The 10,212-nt window shown below is 43.1% G+C and overlaps 1 long non-coding RNA gene across 1 annotated transcript; it reads right to left on the bottom strand.

Annotated features, from left to right (window-relative positions):
* On the bottom strand, positions 1–10,206 carry LOC108446304. The gene is made up of 2 exons (XR_001861455.1): positions 6,519–10,206; positions 1–4,317 (listed from the first exon to the last, which is right to left on the bottom strand). It is a non-coding gene; the product is annotated as an uncharacterized LOC108446304 (long non-coding RNA).
* Between the last annotated feature and the right edge of the window lie 6 nt (positions 10,207–10,212).

Raw genomic sequence — 10,212 nt, 5'->3', positions numbered from 1 at the left:
TTTATTCAATTATTATGCCAATGAAGGTGTGATGTTGTCAGTACAACACAGGCTGAGTGCAGTTGCAATGGGATGGACTGTCCCTGTATGCAAATAAATTGTTCTGTTTAACATGTGAAATGACTGTACCCTACTCTATCCAAATTAGTTACGTTGCTTTAATTTCTCTAAGTCTTGATAACAAGCTTTCCTTGGACAGGCGATGGTAGAGCCTACACGTTCATTTCTAAGATAAACTATGATGAAAGGCAAGAGTCCCGTCTTGTGTCCTTCCTCAAGCCAGATGGCCTCAAAAGAAAAGCTACATAAGCAAGTACAAGTGAAAGAGAACTCACATGGAAAAAAGTGAAAATCAGCCTTAAGCAGATTTCAGTGGACTTTCTAACTACAGGATGGGAAAGGAAGTGTTTCCCATTTCTATTGACCCTGAAAGTGGCTACTTTATACCCATTCCAGAGGAAATAAATGAGGTTGAACTCTTCTAATAGAAAATCAATGCACTCCTCCACGAGTGTGAACTTTGCAAGACCAATCACTGGAGTAAGTCCCTGGGCTGATGGTACTGCCCATTCCTCAGCTGTTATCTCAGAATCCATGGTAAATGCTTATGGGCAGCAGTAGAAGCACGCACGCAACTCCTGCTGTGGCAAGGGACTTCTCATTTTATTTCCTTTTAGTTAGATAATGAGAGAGGCTGGACTTCTTCAAGTCCAACTTTATCTGGAGTTGCAGGTATGTATGGGAACTTTTGTTCGGTGTTTTTCTCACCAACTTACTTGTAAGGTTGATTGCTCTGGGGTCCCCCACTTAAGGAGGATGTGGACCTGTTGGAGTGAGTCCAGGGAAGAGCCGTGAAGATGAAGAGGCTGTGACACCTCTCCTGTGAAGACCAGCTGAGAGAGTTGGGGTGATTAATTGGAGAAGGCTCCAGGGAGACCTTAGAGCACCTTCCAGTGCCTAAAGGAAACCCGTAAGAAAGATGAGGACAGACTTTTTAGCAGGGCCTGTTGTGATAGGAAAAGAGATAATGGTTTTAAACTAGAAGAGGATAGATTTAAATTAGATATAAGATGGAATTCTGGTTTTTACAATGAGGGTGATGAAAAACTCAAACAGGTTGCCCAGAGAAGTTGTGGATGCCCTATCCCTAGAAACACTGAAGGCCAGGTTGGACAGGGCTCTGAGCAACCTGGTTGAGTTGAAGATGTCTCTGCCCATGGCAGGGGCTTGGACTAGATGACATTGAAAGGTCCCTTCCAGCCCAAACCATTCTATGATTCTATACAGAGAGCCTATAAAGCAAATGAAACCAAATTAAATCCAATTGTCAGCCAGCTCGGCACTTTCTTACTTGCAGCCACTCCATTTGCCAGATGTAGCACAGTATGGATTGCCTGAACAGTAGCAATAGTTTCTTTCTGGGCATCCTTTTCTGTGTGCAGGCAGAACAGAAACATGCTTTTACCACACAAAATTCAGGCCTTTTGCATTCAACCCCAGGCTTCCTGTATAAGCAAATGGAGAGTGACTGAGGCTTTGCCAGAGGGCAACAACATTTAACTTCTAGGCAGGATTGCCTCTTCTGAAGCCTTTCCAGCCCTGCTGCCTACAAAGATGCCTAGTGTGACCCCTCCTCCATCAAGCTGGAGCACACAGCAGGGTGCTGGGCATTCCCAATCCTGCCTCCAGCTCCTTCTTGCTCAGGCTTTCACCTGAACTTCTCTTCTAAGCATACATGCACCATGGGAACCCCATGCCACCTGCCAGCTTCCGTGCCTTTATTTTTGTCTGAGGGTGGTTGTTTTTTCAGAGCATCTTGTTCCCCTTTTCTTCCTTTGATTCTAGAGATGACATAGGCTTTTACAGCATCACGTGTTCGGGGAGCGCACTGTGGTCCTTGCACCGCTGCAGCACCATTGTAACGGGTGCAATGAACTAATTTATCTTGCCCCCACAGACTGAGCACGCTGCCCAAAAGATGAGATGATTTAAGTGATCTGTTCTACAGTAATCAAACACCTTTCCCCAGCACTACACATGCACATTAATGTGCACCCTTTAGTGTTTAGAGAATCTTCAGGGAGGAAATGTCCTTTTGCTACTTAAGGAAAAACATTAGCCAATCCTGTCTTAATTCATGCACAGAGGCTTTTATCTTCACGCACTTGATTCTGCTGGCCTTCCTTAGGAGACCCTTGGATCCAAATTAAGAGCCATGCTGTTCCTGACCATACAGAGAAGTTCCTTGCAAGGTTATGGAAGCCTTTGTGAGTCAGTTCCTGTGGAATTGACCAAATGAACTTCATTTTCATAACTAAAGCAGGAAACCAAAACAGCCTGAGCATTTAAAGCATCATTTAATTACAGATTTGTTTTGCATGGAAGGTAAAGTCGTGTAAGCCTTCCTAGAGAGGATCTGACTTCCATGCAGGCAATGTCTCATCTGCTCTGTCCAACATTTTATGGTCAGGGAGAAGAGAGATGGGGCAGGCTGACTGAAAACGAACCCCCACCTCAGCAGCGGAAGCAGCTTTCTGCTTCCTATAATTTGGCCAGAGAAATTTGCCAGTCTTTCCTAGTGAATGCTGTCCACAGGAAAAATTTTGATGAGAGGTCTTTGGGTATGATGGAAACCCCATGGTAAGCAGAAGGTGTAAAGCAGCCAGGGGACATCATGTGGTGAGGAGCCAGTTGGTGGAAACCAAGTGCAGCATAATTATTCTCTTATTTGTGTTTCACCTCCAACTACATCAGATGTTCACTCTAAAAGGCGTTCCACCTTGCATCTTGGTGGAAAGGACTTTCTTTTAGACCTGACATTTGGGAGTTTTACATCCTTTCTTATTTGTTTCCTCTCCCTTTGTTTTAATTTTAGCCATAGTGCAGATGATCCAGTGCGATACAAGATCAGCCTTTGAGCTTTGGTGAATGCAGCAGGTAATTACTCCTGAAGAGGAATGTATCAGAGGAACTGCTCTCAAATCCAGGTTTCCTGTGCAATATAATTAATCCCATTAAAATAAAGGACTCCAGCACTCCTACCCAGCAGCACCTCTCTATACAAAGTGAAGGTTGTTCCCTCTTGACACAGCTTTTTCTGCTCTTCTCAGAAAATTACTCCACTAAAACCAAACATTAGTCCATCAAAGTGCCTAAAATCAATGATAATTTTATATTCAATGGAATCCTTACTTTCTAAAAAATATCACAATGAAACTGCTCTATTTTCCTTCCCCTTATTGTTACTATTATTACCTCATGAATGCTCCAGAGAGAAACAGCTGCCATCTCCTTTAGTTAACAGCTTCTAAGACTTAGCTGGATGTGGCTTCATGCTCTAGGAGTCTATAGACTCAAGCCAATTTGCAATCAAACTGATAAAGAAAATGGCCCTGATAAGATGTGGCATTTGTAGAACTCGGATTTAGTTTGCTCAGCAAGGGAAACATGTCCCAAGGTGAATTTTATGTAGAAATGCATGTTGCAGCATTGTGGTGTCAGAAGCTCCCATTCACAGGGGGTGATACCCATTGAAACATCCAGAGTTTGTGGTGGGGTCCCTCAGAAGCAAGACCTGCAGCAGGTGGGCTTCAGTGGGATTAAACACTTATTACTGGAGCTGGATGCACAGCTGAAAGGAATAGACTCGGGCTGGGTTACTTGAGCAGGGTATTAGGAGAAGCTAGTGTGTGGGTTTATGGACACTGCCGGTGCTGTGCAGCAGCTGTGGGTAGCTGCTCTGCAGTGAAAAGTGCCCTATCTATCAGAAATGGAAGTATCTCATCTTTTTAAATATAATGTTTTTCTTTTGGGATCCCAAGGGGTGTGTCTGTCTGTCTGTGGCACTTACCACTGGGATAACCAGGCTGGCTGTCAACAAGCCATAGGTCTTCTCAGGTGCCTGGTGCTTTGTCCAGCAGACAGATTACGAGATTTACCACAGGAACATCCTTCAGCCTTCTGGCAGAGCTGAAGGTAATGGGAAGGCCCAGGAGAGGATTCAGAGGCACAGCATGGGGAATGTGTCTTCATTCCTCCAACAGATCCTGTGGCAGAATCCAAACAGCCTCACCAGCTATCCTGTTCCTGCACATGCAAAATGGTACCACTGTAAATAAATAAAACCCAAAGTCCCCTAACCTGTGGCATGAGAAGTAGCAGGATCCCTCTGAGACGTTAGTAACTCTGAAGAAGGAAAGTCTGTGGCCTCTACAGTAAGTCCTGTTGGCTTGTCCTTGTTGATTTCTTCTGCCAAATCTCTGCTCTATGCCAGCACTGGCATCCCCCTGTAGCCATCTCCTTGTGCCATGTGTCCTTCTGTCAAAACATGGAGGAATCGGCATGCATGCAAAGACAGAAATGTAAAAATGTCTATTTCTACCACGCTTGGAAAACATCCTTGTGGGGGACCTGAGGGAGCAGGTGAGTTTAACAGGGCCTGTTCAGCCAGCTGAGTTACAAGGGAGTCTCCTCAGCTGCAGCCCCTTAAGGAGCCTGAGGCTATTTTTAAATCAGTAAAATTAAGAAGTCTGGGGGCTTGGGAGGCTGATTAGCTCCCACAGGGCACCTACAGATCTCGGAGGCAGCTGAGGTGAGACGAAGCCTGCCTGCAATACACCTGCCTGTTTCTGCCCTGAGCATCCCTTGGCCATTGATGGTCCCTGCTCTGCCGCCATCCCTGGCAGCCAAGGTGCTGCCAAAGCTCCTTCTCCAGAAGGAGACCTGGCTGGATTTGTGTGCCTTAGGCTCTCGACCCTCATTAACTTAATGCTGGTGATACAGGCTCACATCCAGCTGTTCACTCAGCTTCAACCCAGCCTCCCAGAAGCTGCTCCTCAGCCTTTCCTGATGCCTCTCCACACACCTTTACCCACACGGGCACAGGACACAGGGCTTGGCTCGCTGCATCTTTCCCTTATTTGAAAAAACCCAAGACTCTTTTAGAGAATTTTTTATCTGTTTAGAGGCAAACTTTGCACTTCTTTTGATGAAATGAAAATAGCTGGAGGTTTATGCTGATAGCAGCCTGCAGCTATGCCTGCTAGTACAGCAAACTGGCTGCAGGGAGGAATGGCTCTGTGCTCTGCTACTCCTGCCAGGAGCACCCCTGGAACCTCCCAGACTGCTGCATCTTTCCTCTGGATAAAGCTTGGATTGGCACCTTTTGCCAATCCTCAGCTCCCAACATTTTTCATCGCTGCCTTTTCTATCTCAGGAGGAAAAGAAAACAATTTTAAAAGCCTGTTCTTCAGGCATTTACATTCCTAACAATTTCGCTGAGTAACTGGAGAAAAAAATTGTGTGAGGAAAAATTGTCTTGGAAGATGACAAGACAACCAGAATAAAGAAAGAAATTCACAGGCACTAACCACCTTGAGAAGACTGTCATGGAGTAGTTCTAGCATTTTCATCAGTCATCTAACATGCCCCGTATGTTCATCCCAAACCCACAAGGAAATCTTGTTGCAATCTGTCCCAGAAAAGCTATCCTGATAAAGTTCATCTCTGTGCAGTGGGACCAGATCTATTTCAAAGTCCCAAAATAATTCTGGAAAAATCTAATATTATGGATTTGTTTGGTGTGGTGTGGGTTGCTCCCAAATTATTTTGCAAGCATCTATCTGCAGTTGTATCACCCCCCACTGAAGGCCCAAGAGGAAATGCCAAGAGGGGCTGGAGCTAAATCTTTGTGTTATTTTCCTCAAGTAAATGAGCTGTGGTTCTTAAAGTAGGATATGCAGATCTCCTGCTTGCATACACCTCCCACTGTAAGACACCTCTGAAAGGTTGCTTGAAAACAGTAGTCACAGTGTTGCATTCATGTACAGCACTGAAGACCTAAAGAAGAGTATGAGAGCTTTGTACACCTCACAAACTCAGCTCCTTTTGGTTTTGCCTTGCACGAATCTTTTCTTCAGCTTCGGAATGATTTTATCATACATTTATTATATTGGGTTGTCTTAAAGCATCAGCTACTGGAATCAAAAACATGAGATTCCTGGTTTCTGTTAAAAAAATCCAAACAATCTATGAGGAAGCAGCAAAAAGAAGAAACAATAACTAACGACCAAAAGGGAAACCAATAGTCAGTGTTGGGAGGCAATGATTTTCAGGCCTGTAACGTTTATCTCTGAAGGGCAGCAGTTATTATTAACTCCTGTGTTGATAAAAATCATATATAAACCTCATGATTCTGAAGCATTTAGTTAAAACTTCCTGTTCCACTAATTAGGGGTTGGGCTCAACAAGCTCCTCGAAGTGGAAACTCCAGACCTTCATGTAGAAAGAGACAAATTACTGTACAGGTGAGAGCTGCCTCCCCACCCCGCTAGAGCCCCTGAATTAGCTCCAATCTGTGCATTCACTGAGGGAGGGAAGGGCCCTTGCTTGAGCTGGGCACACTTGTCCACCTCTCTGTGTAGAGAGACAGGGTCAGCACTTGCTGGCAAATTGGCAGCTGAGTCTTTTTCAGGGGCTGTCACATCTCGCAGGCAGTGACTTACCCCTTTTAAACCTACCTCTCCATGTCCACCCTTAAAACCTGCCTCTCCTCAGGGACCCTTTCAGGGTCTTTCCCACTGTGATTGGGATACTTGGCAGAGAACCAACTCCCCTACAACAGATGATACAAATACAAACATTCAGAACAAATCCATCCCTTTGGCTATGCAGCAAAATTACCTACTTGGTTTTAGTACATGTATCAAATTGAACTTACCTAAGTTATGATTGGATTACATGAAATCAACATTAAATGCTTCCCCTTTTTATGTGAAAAGCATATTGGAAATCTTATTTTAATTTACAGTATAACTCAGAGCAATTAAGGCATCTTACAATTTCAGTTCTGAGTATTTTGCTAAAAATAACCACATAAAAAGAAAATATTATTGTAACTGTAATATTCTTTATTGACACCTACAAATCTAATGCTTATGAAATACATGTCCCTGATGCTTATACACTGATTATTATAAAGAAGGACTTCTTTCAAGTCTGAATCAGAAAAAAAAGGCTGACTTGTGACAGATATTGCAAAACTTTTGTATCTTAATAAAAACAGACTATCATTGTCTTCACATTCTCTTAAGTCTCGTGATTGATTTATTTTTGAACATCATAAGGAGAAAGAATGAAAGAGTCAAATAGAATAATAAATCACCTAGTTTTAGTTTATTTTGCTGTGGTCTTTTACATCTTGAAACTGACTTCCCTGTTTTGAACCTACATCTGAACAACAGCTATCTAACTTTATTAGTAGAAGAGTATTTCTTACAAAACTTAAACACGCAGTGGAAGTTTTCATTAAAATTAATAGCACCATCCAGGTTTCTTGTTTGCTTTATGGGAAGCAAGGAAAACTTTGTTGTGAAATGCCATAATAGATCAGCAGAAGTCCACCAAAACCAGTAAAAATCAGGTCACAAGCTAATTCATACTATTTTCACTTAGATTTCCTGGCACTCTGGGGAATGGTTTGATCAAATTTTTACTACTAATAAAAAGAGGGGGCAAGAGCAATTACTCTTTTTTAATTTAGCCACCATCTTCAATTAAACACAACGACCTTAATACATGAGAGGGATGGCTATCTGACTGCATAAAATACTTAAAATATCATCAGTCTTACCACTCAAAAAGTGATCCCCTTCCTTTGACAGTTAACCAGCAATGTTAGGAAAGATCAATAATGAGAAAGCTGTGGGGATCTGCAGACCTATCAAATTTTGAAATAAACCCATGGGACTGAAGCCACCTTAATGCTCCTTTCTGGTTAGAAAATTAAATTATGACTGAGAGAAGACTTTGGTATGTCTACTCCTATTGTCTCCATTTCTTTCAAACTGTAAAAAAACAGAAGAGCCCAAACCCTGGGGACTGGATCACACAATTGAAAGTGGCAGGTACAGCAATTTAATGAGTATCTACTGGTGGAGCCACAGTAATTGTGTTCACACTTGTTGTCCTCTCTAGTTGTAAGGTAAAATACATTAATTGAATCTCGTTCTGCTGGAATGTAATCTCGTTTGTTTTCCTTCACAACACAAACCAGTCTCTTGGGAATCAATAGATGGGGGGTTAAACTGTTTTAAGTTGAGGATGGTGTTAACTCTGTTCCTCTTTCATGGCTGAGCCCCTGGCAGCTAGCAATTATAAAACAATTTGTATTTATAGTCTGGATTCACTTTCTACAAATTCAGTGAGCTGAAATGGCCCAGGACAGGTGTCAGAGGGAGAAAGGCAGTGTGGGTCTGGGCAGAATCAGGGAGCTAACAGAGCTGGCTCGGCTTTCACCCCTATGGATCACAGGAAGTGCAAGAGATCACTTCAGATTTTGGTGCTCTGACTCTAAATACGCTTAAGTGAAGGCTATAAGCAATTAAAACTGAGGAGAAAAGAGTTGACCAAAGAACATTCCCAATCATCTGGTTTAAAATCTCCCCACTCAGCATGCTTGGCTGCTGGGAATCCAAGTGCTAAAGCCTCACTTTTGCCAAGAATTTCCTAGTGCTTACCTCAGCTTTGTGAATTGTCTTCCCAAAACCAGGTACCAGAACTAAAGCATAGCAATACTGATGATCATCACACTTGCTACACTGGACAGATCAGCCTAATTTACCAGCCTAGGGTGCTGAGCCCAGGACAGCACACAGGAATGAATCCCTGCATGTAGGGAGCTGTTGGCCCCAGCCAATGCAGACATGTAATGATGACTGTAATTCATCACCATAGATTTCGACTCTACCTTACAGTGAGGTCTGTAGAGAGCTGCTATCTCATCTTGGCACAGAGCACCCCTGACTTCAGTGAGGCTCGACACAGACACAAAAGTCACCTCACTCAGAGCTCACATGAGGCTTCACCCCTGCAAAACTAAAGCACACTCACCATACCTTCCAAAAGAAGGGCTTAGATGTGCTTAAGAACAAAACAAAAAACCCCTGCTAAACTCAAACTGGCCTGCAAGCAGTGAAGTTAATGAAACCTTGCTTCTGTAAGATGCTCTTCCAGTGTGGTAAGCTAAATCCCAAATCCTACTCCCTCCATCAGGCTGGAAATGGTGCTGGCTGTCACTGATGGGCTCTTGGGCAATCCGAGCTGCCACCCGACTGCTGCCAGACATGACGGAGGAAGTCCAACCTCCTTTGCCTTCACAAGTACACTCAGATCGTTTCTGCTCTCACCTAGAAAGCATGAACAAAGGTGTCAAACATCTACAATTTTGCACTTGGTAAAAAAAAAGGACAACTTTACTGCCAGTATGAAAGGGAAATTACTAGTGTGATCACCTGAAAATGCTAACGATAGGGTAAGCCAAGTCAGTCACTTTTCACTACAGCTAGTTGCATCCTCAATTTGATACCAACTTTATAGACAGTACTAAGATAATTAATCTAGCAAGAAATATTAAAGACTAAGCAAAATCCCAATCCTTAATGCTTCCTGAATATTGTAATGACATATGGCTAGGAGAAATCCATGACAGAACTGCATTGACAGCCTGAATGTAAAGACATGATGGTAAGCAAGGACAGGAAATCATGTTCTTCTACTAATACACACTTGAAAGAACACTTGACCATGGAAAACAAATGTACACCAGAAGAGTTTGTAGCACAGACAGGCTTTGTCTCACACATTTTCTTGTGCTTCAGGGTCAGAAGACCATCATCAGCTCTCAGAGGGAGGGAACTACAGATTCCCCCTTTTTTCATACTGCTACACTTCACATCTTGCAACTCATACTGTTAGTAGCAAAGAATTGGCAAACCCTGGCTTTGGAATGGAAACAGGTATTAGAGGCTATTTTCCTCTTTTAAATACGTACCCTAACGCATAGTCAGAGGCTACAATAGCTAGCAAAAAAATTACAAACCAGTGTGTTGGTTTCTGCACAAGATAAAAATTCAATATTTATTGAGAAACTCCAGGCTTCCATAAAATAGTGCAGTAAGCCGCAGGCCACTGAAGCTTGAAATAAGACAGCTCGATACAAGACATAAAAAGACTTGAGAAGTGAGCAATAAAACTGAAGTTTCTAAATCCTAGGAAGCCGGCAAAAGCCCAGCTGTACAGCACAGGGGCACTAGATGACTCCGGAGTCTCCTGTGAGAAGCTACAAAGGAAGTCATGCTGGGAAGGCATGCTGTGGGCTGAGATATCTGCCTGGCAAGCCTTGCTCAATTCAATCTCTTGTGGCAGGAAGTTTCT

Source organism: Corvus brachyrhynchos, unplaced genomic scaffold, assembly GCF_000691975.1.
Source record: "Corvus brachyrhynchos isolate BGI_N302 unplaced genomic scaffold, ASM69197v1 scaffold12, whole genome shotgun sequence".
NCBI classification, from domain to species: Eukaryota; Metazoa; Chordata; class Aves; order Passeriformes; family Corvidae; genus Corvus; species Corvus brachyrhynchos.
The sequence above is the reverse complement of the archived record's forward strand: the minus strand, read 5'-3'. Positions and strand labels throughout refer to the sequence as shown.